A 13,469-nucleotide genomic window follows, 5' to 3' on the forward strand; every position below is an offset into this window, starting at 1 on the left:
TGTATTACAGAGGGATGCAGTCTAAATTCTTAGATTCAAGCAAATCCATGAAGTAAGGAGCTGAAGTTCACATCCAAACCGAAATCCAAACTCTGCAATGGCTCCTGCAATTAAGAATCTTTCTAGTGGACTGAGGCAAAACCATCTGCTGGAGTAAGGTGCCTACACCCTTTCTCATAAAAAATGGAGTTTTCCTCTATCTACCTAGTAACCTTTAGCCTCACTGAGGATATAGAAGACCTAGGTTTACTTCCCCCTTTGTCTGAGATGGAACATATCTTTAAAGTTGGGTCTCTGTCTCAGAAGAGTGTTTTAATCACATGGTTGTGTGATATTCTGGGGCAGGGTTCTCTTAAGTTTTCCCAGTGATGCTGTTCTACTGTGTATAAATAACAATGCATTGGAGTGCAGGGACTAAAACATGGTTCTCCTACATCAAGGGAAGTAGTGGGGGCAAAACATCTATCTGGCTTCAAGATTAAGCTAGATGGGTTTATGAAGAGGATGGTCTATGGGATAGCATGATCTTGGCAACTAATTGACCTTTCACTATTGGTGGTAAATAGACCAATGGCGGGATGATAGGAGTTACTACAGAGAACTTTTTCCTGGGTGTCTCGCTGGTGAGTTTTGCCCACGTGCTCAGGATTCAGATGATTGCCATAGTTGGGATCGGGAAAGAATTTTCCTCCAGGATAGATTGGCTGAGGCCCTGGAGGTTTTTCGCCTTCCTCTGTAGCATGGGGCATGGATCACTTGCTGGAGGATTCTCTGCATCTTGGGGTCTTTAAACCATCATTTAAGGACTTCAATGTCTGAGATATAGGTGAGAGGATTATTTCAGGAGTGGGTGGGTGAGACTCTGTGGCCTGCATTGTGCAGCGGGTCAGATTAGATGATCGTAATGGTTCCTTCTGACCTTAAAGTCTAAAGTGTATCCTATGGTAGTGTCAGGGTATGTCTACACTGCAGGGCTTAACTCAAAATAAGCTGTGCAAATTGAACTACATCAATTGTGTATCTTATTTCGAAATAGCTTATTTCAAAATAGGGAGCGTATACACAGCACTTATTTCGAAATGGAGCACTCTTCCTCTGACTTCCCTTATTCCTCGTACAATGAGGGTTACAGGAGTCAGAGTAAGAAGTCCTTCAGCTTGACAGTATTTTGACACTATTTCAAAATAACTGCCCACTGTGTAGATGTGGACTAAGCTATTTCAGAATAATGATAGTTATTTTGAAATAATGTTGCAGTATAGACGTACCCTCAGTGTCTGCAGTGTCTGTAATTATGTATTCCTCCAGCAATATTAAACTTGACACAAGTTCAAATCCCCACTCCTTTCAGGTAGAGGGGGATTGACCCTGGGGATCGTACATTGTGGGTGAGTGCACAACCCACAGAACTAATAGCTAGAAAGAGGCACAGTGTCTATCAGGGTATGTCTACACTACCCCGCTAGTTCGAACTAGCGGGGTAATGTAGGCATACCGCACTTGCAAATGAAGCCCGGGATTTGAATTTCCCGGGCTTCATTTGCATAAGCGGGGAGCCACCATTTTTAAAACCCCGCTGGTTCGAACCTCGTGAAATGAGGAGTAACGGTAGTTCGAACTAGGAAGCCTAGTTTGAACTACCTAGTTCGTGCCCCATGTAGCCGCGCTGCACGGGGTTCGAACCAGCGGGGTTTTAAAAATGGCGACTCCCCGCTTATGCAAACGAAGCCCGGGAAATTCAAATCCCGGGCTTCATTTGCAAGTGCGGTATGCCTACATTACCCTCCTAGTTCGAACTAGCGGGGTAGTGTAGACATACCCTCATTGTTTTGTGGTACACAGCATCTAAGACAACCAGTGCTAGACCAAGCCATAGTTGTGCCCTGGGCAGCAGGTGTACGGCGCATGTGTGGCCCACTTCAATCAGGCACCCCCCCATAGGTTGGCTTCCTGGGCAGCTGCCCAGCTAGCCCCTCTCCCTTAATCTGGCCCTGAAGACAACTATTAGATTGGTCCCTGAGTGTGAGATAGGCAGGCCACTATCTAACGTGCTCTTAGGCGTATTTGTAGGCTCCTGCGTATTTGTAGGCTCTTAGGCGTATTTGTAGGGACTTTACCAGTGGAAATTTGGGGTCCATGGACTTTACAGAGTTAGGAAACAGCTGAGCAGGAATTTTAAAGATCTATATTTTGGATTTAGGTGCCTAAAGCATCAAGTTCCTAAAACCCTTTGCATCTCTAGCCCCAATTCAAGAGGCAAACTAAAGCATTTTGAAATCCCGTTCTATGTACACTTTCAAGTTATGATGATGTCACTGTTGACATGCCTTTAAGTCTGGCCTATCCTATCTGGCCACACATCAATGAGCTATTTAAGAAACAGCCTAACTTTAATCACCTTCATAGTCCCATTGAAATCAGGGGGATACCCACATAGTGAGCACATACTTTAAGTACCTTGATGAATCAAGGTTAATAATACACTGCATGTGTTTTCTTTGGCAATAACTCTGGGTATGTCTACACTACCCTCCTAGTTCGAACTAGGAGGGTAATGTAGCATACCGCACTTGCAAATGAAGCCCGGGATTTGAATTTCCCGGGCTTCATTTGCATAAGCGGGGAGCCGCCATTTTTAAATCCCCGCTGGTTCAAACCCCGTGTAGCGCGGCTACACGGGGCTCGAACTAGGTAGTTCGGACTAGGATTCCAACTCCGAACTACCGGTACACCTAGGGAATAGGGAACCTAGTCCGAACTACCTAGTTCGAGCCCCGTGTAGCCGCGCTACACGGGGTTCGAACCAGCGGGGATTTAAAAATGGCGGCTTCCCGCTTATGCAAATGAAGCCCGGGAAATTCAAATCCCGGGCTTCATTTGCAAGTGCGGTATGCCTAGTTCGAACTAGCGGGGTAGTGTAGACATACCCCCTGTTACATCACCTTGCCTTTAGGCAACAATATCACCATACAGTGGAATGAATACATAAAATCAAGGAACTTGTTTCTCACTCAGAAATCTCTTTTTAAATGTTTAAGAATATGGCCTTTTTGGAACAGATGCTAGTAAATTAGTGAGGTTTTTATTCTTTCTCACTCTTTATAATAACAATAAAATCCAATAAAATATAATTTAATATTTTGGCTACTGCTTTTATTGAGAAGTATAGCTGTTTCCATCACTCAGTAAGTATGAAAATCATAATTAGAAACACAATAAGAAGACATTTTTTTCCACAGAATAGCAGAAAAATAGAGAAAACCTATACTTCCTGGCTCAAAGAACATTCAGATTGAATAATAAATATACAGACCAAGCACCCTGTGACCTTTTTAGGCTGATTTCTGATCCTTATAAACCTTCACTGATAACCCTGAAAAAAATACAATTCAGTTCAGTTCCGCTCCACCCCCCCGACGCCCAAAAGATTTTGTTCTTTGCTTCAAAATTCCATCTAAACAGCTATTTTTAGACTGCTAGTGTGAGCCCCACTTAGCCACGTCCGTTAACCTGGACTGGGAATCTTGCTCTGATGGGCTGTGTAGCATCCCCTATATGCCCTACCAACGAAGTGGAATGCTGAGCCCTGAGGTTACGTCTACACTGTGCAGCTATTTCGGGATAGCGGAGATATCCTGAAATAGCTACCCTGCATTTTAACAAGCCGCCCGTTATTTTGAAGTAGTTTTTGAAATAACGGGAGCGCTATTTCACCATCCCTGTAAACCTCGTTGCACAAGGGTTAAGGGATGGGTTGGAATAGCACATTATTTCAAAATTTGGTGTGTTGATGGGCCAAAATTCCAAATAAGCTATTTTGAAATAAAATTGAAATAAGATACACAATTTGTGTAGCGCACATTGCATATCTTATTTCTAGTTTAGGGTGCTGTATAGATGTACCCTGAGTTAGGTACTCATGCTCCACAATACAATGCATAGGGAGAGTTACTCATCTAAATAAGGGATTCTCAGAAGCCAGAGAGTAGTCTGTAAGCTAGCCAGGAGTAAAGTATAGAGGAAAAGGAATTAGGTCCAGTACCTCACAAATATTTAAGAGCCTAACTCCTATTGGTCTGGAGTATAGGTACCTCCCTCCACTCAGGATCCTGGAGTTAGGAGCCTAAGCCAGGTTAGCTGCTCAACCCTACTAGCTGAAACCTAGCTCTTCCTCATAAAAAGCAAGAGAGATCAGTGCTCTAGAATTGCCAATAGAAAGAGTGTTTGAGTCACCTATTTCCCTGATGGTTACATAGGATGTAGGTGACCCAACATTAAGCCCCCCACCTGCTCTGGAACAAGGATTTGAACTCAGGTTTCCAATGTCCCAGTTAACTACCCTCAATACCCAGATAAAAACACATTGTTAGCCTCTTTGGTTTTCATCTGCATACAATCTCACTTCGTGAGTATCTCTTTGAGTTCTCATTTCAAATAGGATCCCAAATAGAATGCACAGTGAAATCACATAGGACAACATATTTTACATGTCAGTGCAAAAATGTATACTGTGCCAGGTAATTCAAGCTCATTCAAGAGGTTCGCAATTTTTTGAGAAAGTTTGTCTGTGTAAGAGTGGACATGAGGACGACTGCAAAGGAATTCTAAAGTATTACTAGTGTAAAACATGTTCTGCTGGTACCTAGTATTTCTTCATTTGTTGTCTGACCTGCATGCACTGAAATCAAGAGGAATTTTGGCCTCTACCCTAATTTAATCTAATAGGTGAGTGGAATGATAACCCTTAAAAATTATTTCTTAGCACTGACTTCTTTTATGGGCTGATGAGAGCAGAGAGGAATATCAAAGAGGCATATCAGAGGGTTTCATACGGGAAAGGAGATCAGTGTCTTTCATGATTTTGCAGCTTTTCAAAGGGACATTATTAAGGGCCCAAAAGCATGCTATTCCACTGCGTAGGAAAGATAGAAAATATGGCAAAAGACCACCTTGCTTAACCACGAGGTCTTGCATGATCTAAAAATAAAAGAGGAATCATATAAAAATGGAAACTAGGACAAATTACAAAGGATGAATATAGGCAAACAACACAGGAATGCAGGAGCAAGATTAGAAAAGCAAAGGCACAAAATGAGCAAAAACTAGCTACAGGAATAAAGGGAAACGAGAAGACTTTTTATAAATTAGAAGCAAGAGGAAGACCAAGGACAGGGCAGGCCTATAGCTCAGTGAGGAGGGTGAAACAGTAACAGAAAACTTAGAAATGGCTGAGATGCTTAATGACTTCTTTGTTTTGGTCTTCACCGAGAAGTCTGAAGGAATGCCTAACATAGTGAATGCTAGTGGGAAGGAGGAAGGTTTAGAAGATAAAATAAAAAAAGAACAAGTTAAAATCATCTAGAAAAGTTAGATGCCTGCAAGTCACCAGGGTCTGATGAAATGCATCCTAGAATACTCAAGGAGCTGATAGAGAAGCTATCTGAGCCTCTAGCTATCATCTTTGGAAAATTATAGGAGATGGGAGAGATTCCAGAAGACTGGAAAAAGGCAAATATAGTGCCCATCTATAAAAAGGGAAACAAAAACAACCCAGGAAACTACAGACCAGTTAGTTTAACTTCTGTGCCAGGGACGATAATGGAGCAAGTAATTAAGGAAATCATCTGCAAACACTTGAAAGGTAGTAAGGTGATAGAGAACAGCCAGCATGGAATTGTAAAGAACAAATCATGTCAAACCAATCTGATAGCTTTCTTTGATAGGATAACGAGTCTTGTGGATAAGGGAGAAGTGGTGGATCTGGTATATCTAGACTTTAGTAAGGCATTTGATACAGTCTAACATTATATTCTTATCAATAAACTAGGCAAATACAACTTAGATGGGGCTACTATAAGGTGGGTGCATAATTGGCTGGATAGCCGTACTCAGAGAGTAGTTATTAATGGTTCTCAATCCTGCTGGAAATGTATAACAGATAGGGTTACACATTGGGACCGGCTCTCTTCAATATCTTCATCAATGATTTAGATATTGGCATAGAAAGAATGCTTATTAAGTTTGCAGATGATACCAAAATGGGAGGGGTTGTGACAGCTTTGGAGGATAGGGTCATAATTCAAAATGATCTGGACAAATTGGAGAAATGGTCTGAGGTAAATAGGATGAAGTTTAATAAAGACAAATGCAAAGTGCTCCACTTAGGAAGGAACAATCAGTTTCACACATACAAAATGGGAAGCGACTATCTAGGAAGCAGTACAGCAGAAAGGGATCTAGAGATTACCATGTCCCACAAGCTAAATATGAGTCAACAGTGTGATGCTGTTGCAAAAAAAGCAAACATGATTCTGGGATGCATTAACAGGTGTGTTGTGAGCAAGACACACGAAGTCATTCTTCCACTCTACTCTATGATGGTTAGGCCTCAATTGGAGTATTGTGTCCAGTTCTGGGCACCGCATTTCAAGAAAGATGTGGAGAAATTGGAGAGGGTCCAGAGAAGAGCAACAAGAATGATTAAAGGTCTAGAGATCATGACTTATGAAGGAAGGCTGAAAGAATTGGGTTTGTTTAGTTTAGAAAAGAGAAGACTGAGGGGGGACATGATAGCAGTTTTCAGATATATAAAAGTGTGTCATAAGGAGGAGGGAGAAAACTTGTTCATCTTGGCCTCTGAGGATAGAACAAGAAGCAATGGGCTTAAACTGTAGCAAGGAAGGTTTACGTTAGACTCTAGGAAAAAGTTCCTAACTGTCAGGGTAGTCAAACACTGGAATAAATTGCCCAGGGAGGTTGTGGAATCTCCATCTCTGGAGATATTTAAGAATAGGTTAGATAAATGTTTATCAGAGTTGATCTAGTCAGTACTTGGTCCTGCTATGAGGGCAGGGGAGTGGACTCGATGACCTCTTGAGGCCCCTTCCAGTCCTAGTATTCTATGATTCTATGATCTCATTGCACATTATAGTGAGACTCTGGACTGAAACTGTGGGGTATGATGGGATGGGTTCTACAACTACCATCAGAAGAAACACATGACATAGCACTGATTTTTTTTAAACTTAAAAAAAAAAGTTGAAGATGCTGAAGATGCTGTTTCATTGACATTTTTTGAAAAGCAAGAATGAAAATGTTGAGGGAGAAGTCAAATTTTTAAACTTCTATTATTTGTTTTGTTCTGAAACAATGAGAAAATTTCAAATTTTCCCATCCTCCCATTTCTCCCCATTTAAAAAAAAAGAAGGAAAAGGGGGGAGGGTAATGAAAGTGAGACCATTCTGCCATTCATTTCTTTTGTTCATCTGGAAAAAGTTAGGAAAAATGTCAAAATATGGAAAAAGCAGGAAAAACATAAGTTCGCTTTTAAAAATAACACTTCCCCTCACTTTAAACATTTTTTTACACTTTTTTCAGTGAAACCAGATAAAAAGTGAAAGAGGGTTTTTTTAAATTAGTTTTTCTTTTTATTTTCCCTTTGCTTCACTTGAATAAAAAAATCTGAAAAAGGTTAAAAAAAACCCTTTAAAATATGAAACAAAATGTTCTATTTCAGTTTTAAAAATGTTATTTGAAATTTGTTCAAAGAAAAGGAAGAAATATTTCAAATGAATGAAAACTATTCATTTTTCTTTCAAAATGTTTAATAAAAAACAGAATTTCAAACAACTCTAAATTGAAAATTGTACATGTCACAATGATAAATGCTCATATACATGCCATAAAGATAAGGGTATATATTATCCATTCTACATTAGATAAAAAGCAAAATCCTGCCTCTCAATTTTAATTCTCTGGCTATCACGTCTGAGAAATAAAGGTCATCAAAAACTGTGGAGAACTTTTGTAATTTTTTGGGTATTTTTTTTTAAATCTACAAACTCTAACATGCATTGAAAACATTTGTGTCCTTAGCTTCCTACAACACAAAAGCAAAATTCATGGCTCTCCTAAGACAGCCATCTGACATTGAAATCACATTTGTTTATGGACAGTTCCCTTAAAACATACAAAAATGAAGATTTGGATCATAGTGAACTCTCTCTAGTTTGCTCTGGTGGTTCTGGCACCAGGAAGCAACTCAAAATGCAATGTTACATTTTGCAAGCTGTTCTCTTTGAAAAAATTAAATGCAGGCCTCAGGCTCTTGGCAGTTTGCCATCTAGTGTCTCAAGCCTATTTGAATCCTGAGGGTGAGCCTAAACCCAGCAAAAAGAAAAGGTCCACCCCCTCAATCAAAGGAAGGGACAATAAAACCGTCAGTTGGGCAAAGTTTGGGCCTCATATACTATAGGTAGCAAACATTGTTTTGTTTTATATCAGTCATTCCACACAGTTTATTCAAATCTTCCTTGCTATAAATTAGCCATTTAAAATACCAAGATATCTTTATACAAATGAATGAACTAATGAAATTAAGTGAAAGGTAAGTAAAGGTATTGAGTGTTAAACAAGTTAAAAGGGAAAAAAATCTGCGAATCGTGTTATTAGTGTTTTCCTTTTCTACAGAAATCCTTGAAAATGCCCGTAATTCTTTACCGATGACAAGCTGCCAATTTTGCAGGGGAAAAATAAAGAAATACATTTTAAGACCTGTTCACTCCAGACACTTAAGTACCTTGTTTTGACTACTAGAGAATTAGTTCAAGAGCCACCTAAATAACAGTGTGGTAATACAGTTTCAAATGTAAAACTTTATTATGAAATAAGAGACCAGGATGATTTACAACTTGCCTATCTAAAAGACTATGGTAATGATTCTGATATCACACTTATTTTTTACAAAGGTGTTAATCTGCCAATTTCAGCAAAGTTACTCCACATTTACATTGTGGGAAGTGAAATCAAAATGTTTCCCTCTCTTTTTCTGGAATTTTTGGATCCAACAGAGAAGGAGATACACACCGAGGAGCTCTTTTAAGCATAGCTAGATGCCATGAAAACCTTTATTATTTTTGCAACAAAATTAAAACAACACAGAAGTGTGGCTTTTCACTTGGGAGGTGAAAGGTTTCAAACATTTAAAAGGACAGGTTTTCATGTTCTCTATGCTGCTTTAAACAAAAACATTGAAATATATAAACATTATCGTTTACATGGCTAATATAAAGCACCATATAACCTAATGAAAAGATAGTCTCACATTGTGAGGGATTATTTTGCCTTGAACTAGCATCTCACTAATTAAACAATTTATAATTTCAGGTGCACAATTGGTTTTCGCATTCTCTTGGGATAACATGGTGGTGATGATACAGGAATGCATTTGGTTGCAAGGAATCAACTGGATATGATACAGCATCTACTGGATCTGATATAAAATCAGCTAGATCTAGTACTACAGTTTCTTCCCCCTAGTCATCAGATTAAGAATTGGAATGGAAGCAAGTCCAACTGAAAGATCATAAAGGCTTACTAGAACATCTTTGGACTCTGGTAATTGTTGAGGTTGCAGCTAGTTCATGTATTATTTCCATAAAACACCATCAGATAGTTTTATCACAAATTAAACACATCCCATGCATTTTAAAGTTCTCCAGATACCCATTTCACTCTACAACCATAATTATCCCCAGTAAGTCTTCTGTGCGAAAAGCATGTCATCAATGAGTTTGTATAGCTTGGAATTTTGCTCCATGTGAGGCAATATCAGGATGCAGCAGGTCTCAATAGGTATGAAAAGTTCACTTCAAGAAGAATGTTTCAGGTGGCAGACGGGGGAGGGGAGGGAATGCCACTGGGACCCAGAGTGTAGAAAATTGTGTCTGATGCTGGCACATATGTATTCTCTCTGCTCTAGATGCAATGAGATGATGGAGTGCTGTGCTAGAGGAAGGAAGGCACAAGAGACATAACAGGCAGGCAGGAGAAAAGGGCACATGAGGCGTCATTTGAGCTCCCGGCCTCAGGTGCCAAAATGTTGTGGGCCGGCCTTGGTGACTCCTCAGTAGTAACAGGTGTTGTTGTCCTGTAGACAAGTAATAAATTGTCCAATTTCTGCTGATGGCTCAAAGCATACTGGTTGGCTTTTAAAGTATGCTTAAGTACTTATATTAAACATCCTGATGTTCCATTTGTAGCAGGATGTGCTAGAGCGGAGAATATGTCTGGAATTACATTTGAAGATAGGAAACTTTAAATTATTCAGAACAGAATTAAAGCCCATTGTCACTCACCAACTGTAATGCTAATTCAAATTGGCTAAACAAGGTATGAAGATGTCCAAGGATCATTGTAGCTGTATAGAAATCATACTTTCAAAAAAGCCTCTTTTGAAAAAAGAGGGTCTAGGCAACAAGCAGATTTTTCAAAACAGCAAGACGCTTTTTCAAAAGAGAGTCTCGACGCTCTCTTTCGAAAAAGCACAGTTTGCATTCAATAGCGCCTTTTTTCAAAAGAGTACTTTTGAAAAAAGGCGTTATTCCTCATAAAATAAGGTTTACTGTGATTGAAAAAACTGCTGCATTCTTCCGACTTACTTTCGAAAGAACATGGCTGCAGTCTAGATGGAAGTAAAATTTTTTCAAAAAAAGGCTACTTTTACAGACAGCCAAACTTTTTTTGGACACATTCTTGTGTAATATAAAGAGCGTTCAAAAGGGCAAAAGTGAACAATATTTAATGTTTTTTATTCATATATTATAACCTCAATGTTATTATGCTTGTTTAACCTACTTACTAGCCACATCAGCATCCTTCAAGTTCTCCTGTTTGTGATCATACTTTGCAGCAGCCACACTGACAAACAGTGCTTTAGTAATTTCTCCAGGTCCATTTTTGACAGTGAATAATCCTCCCAGCATAGGAATAGACAGTTTATTCCTTATATTTAGGTGACCACCTTGCTGTGACTTACCATTGGGGAGCCTGCGGGAGACTGCTACACCCAGCCTGCTATACCTTCTTCCCATCCCTACCTGCTCCTGCATGGAGCTTGGTAGGAGTGTGTGCTGTACTCACATCCACCAAAAGTTGCTGCTGTGCTGACACTAGCAATGCCAACAAAGAATTCAAAGCCAGAGGTGGAAAAGAGCAGCCCCTGCTAGTCAGCAGCTGGTCAGAGAGAGACACCATTAGGAGAATTCCCCTTTGCACTCCTACCCTGGGAATTGTAGACTCTCTGGAACTACCCCCAGCATGGAGCTCCCAGGGCCAAGGAGGGAGAGACCCTCAGCTTCACTGCAAAGATTGGTGTTTTTAACTGACGTCTACATGTTTCTATGGATTTTATGGACAGGTCCACTGTTAGTGCTTTTTTTACAGACTGTCTGTGAATTGACTGGGATCCATGCATAATTTAAATATTGCCGTGATTCAGGTAAATATATATCGACATCGTTTTACAAACATTTTAATATGCCCAGAACAGTATTTTGGTCGTTCCATTTACAGATCATATTTTGGACTGGGCAGTGTGTGTCTCTATATAATTATATCCATTTGAAAGTGAGATTTGTGGTTTATTTTGCAGTCCTTCTAGTACTCTGGCATTTTGTAATAAGGAGGGAAAACTGTGTTAAATTTGTCCAGAAGATTATTATATCTTTTTAATAGCCATGGCTGAGCTATAAAACTTTAGGAATGCTTTGATTATCACACCCCAACAGTGAATTTCAAACTTATAAAATGATCCCTGTTGAGTGATTTCATTAATTTAACTCTTTGATTTGGCTAACTTTGTTTTCTTTGAATTTCAGAATCTTTGATAAGGGCTTGAGAGCAGAAATATGGAAAATGCTGCTAAATCAAAAGCATTTCAAGAAAAAAACAAAGGAGAAAAATCAGAACCTGAGATCCAAATCCATTTGAATTTCAAGAGATTGAGGAGACTGTGTGCTACAGATACACATGATGGTGAGCAAGAGATAGAGTGAGCACATTCCCTAACTGGGCTGAGTATTTGTCTTTCAACACGTGCACTGTTATCTTACCTGCTGTAAGTAGAGTTGGTGGGAAAAAACTGTGTTGAGAGGCAGAGAGCTGGGGAACAGGAGCAGGCTCTGGGTCCTCCTGATAGGAAGAGAGAAAGGGAGGAGGAGGAGGAGGAATAGGAAACTGCAGAGGCTCCAGGCTAGTTGCAGTTTAGGCTGCTCGGGGCTCCAGGGCATGGAGACTCCAGGGAGTCTCCACAGTCCAGAGACAGCCAAAGGGCAGGGGACTGAGGCAGCAGAGATGAACTCCTGCAGTCCACCACCCCACTACCACAAGAGTCAGGAGGAGGATCGCTCAGCCAGCTACCTTGACAATCTGGGGAGAGCAGTCTGGGGATAGTGTATTTGAGGGGATGCAGGGAGCTTGTGGTCATGGGTGCCTGCAGGGGCTGGTGGAAGGAGTGTGTGGTAGGTGGAAGATTGTGGTGACTATCTGGGAGGAGGCAGTGTTGGGTATCGTACGCATATGACAAGCACGGCAGGGACGTTTATGCAGGAGACAGAAGGGTTGTTAGGTGCTGTGCCTGAGGAAAGTGGAGAGGTAGGGGCATCCCTGGTACCTTTTCATCCCTTCCTACACTTATGCTCCTTTCAGGGCCAGGAATTAGGTGCCCAGCTGCACCAACTTCCTGCCAAGCTTGTGAAAGGGAAGGTGCCCCTCCATTGCTGTTTCCTGCCATCAAATCTGGCAATCCTTAAGTGCATAGAGGCTTCCCCAAGCCAGGCTGCCATGCAGTCTGCCTAACCCAACTAGAGGCTATCAACCTAGTTAGTGCCAGTTAGAGTCCTACATGTTAGAGTGCTCTGCAATTTATATCCCCAAAGATAGACTGGGCTGCCGTATAAAATTGTTTTCCCAAGCAATCCTATGCTCTCGGTGGTAGCCTATTTTGTCTATTACTAGAGTGATCTCTGAGTAGCTGAATATGCGACATGCTCTGCTGGCGGGTAGGTCGATATGCAAAAGTGTGGGATGTGGATAGAGCTACATTTTTTAAAACCATTCTCATTGCCTGGTTTTGAATCTAAGGGTTCTTCTACACTGCAGTGCTATTTCGGGATACTTCCAGAAATAATAGAATGTCTTGACAGCGCTCTCAGTATTTCAAAATTTCTTTTGAAATAGTAGGTGCACTATTCACAAGGATTAAGGGACATTTCAGAAGAGCAGTTTATTTCAAAATTTGGTGCTGCATATTGCAAATTGCGTAGCTTATTTCAAGCTAAGGGTTCTGTGTAGACATACCCTAAAAGAGAAAAGAAAACTGTAAACATATCTTTAAATGCAATAACTTTCTTGTGTTAAAAGCGATACCATCAACATAAAATCTAATCAATTAAAAAAATTGAAAGCATTTTTCATAACTACAACACAGCTACAATCTGTCCTGTGGAATGTTTTGACCATTATGACCTGAAAAGTTCTTTAATATCTTGATACAATAATGGAGTTTGTTTCCTAATTCTGTGTTCATTATAAGACATTGTTTTATTGTGCGTAGCAAGACCTGTATTTGAATGAACATTAAGGAATGCTGCCATTCTCCCATTGAAACCAATTGCAAAACCTGCCATTTA

General features: G+C 40.3%; 1 long non-coding RNA gene across 6 annotated transcripts in view; it reads right to left on the minus strand.

Moving 5' to 3' along the window:
* Positions 1-13,469, minus strand: part of LOC112543792 (uncharacterized) — a 186,018-nt gene that overhangs the window by 87,531 nt on the left and 85,018 nt on the right. The window contains exon 3 of one of the 6 annotated variants that reach the window (XR_012902509.1): positions 11,693-11,970. The exons of the other annotated variants lie outside the window; for them this stretch is intronic. This is a non-coding gene — a long non-coding RNA (uncharacterized LOC112543792). Of the gene's footprint in view, positions 1-11,692; positions 11,971-13,469 lie in introns of those variants that run through there. 6 annotated transcript variants of the gene reach the window in all.

This window comes from Pelodiscus sinensis, chromosome 3 (assembly GCF_049634645.1).
Source record: "Pelodiscus sinensis isolate JC-2024 chromosome 3, ASM4963464v1, whole genome shotgun sequence".
Classification (NCBI taxonomy): domain Eukaryota; kingdom Metazoa; phylum Chordata; order Testudines; family Trionychidae; genus Pelodiscus; species Pelodiscus sinensis.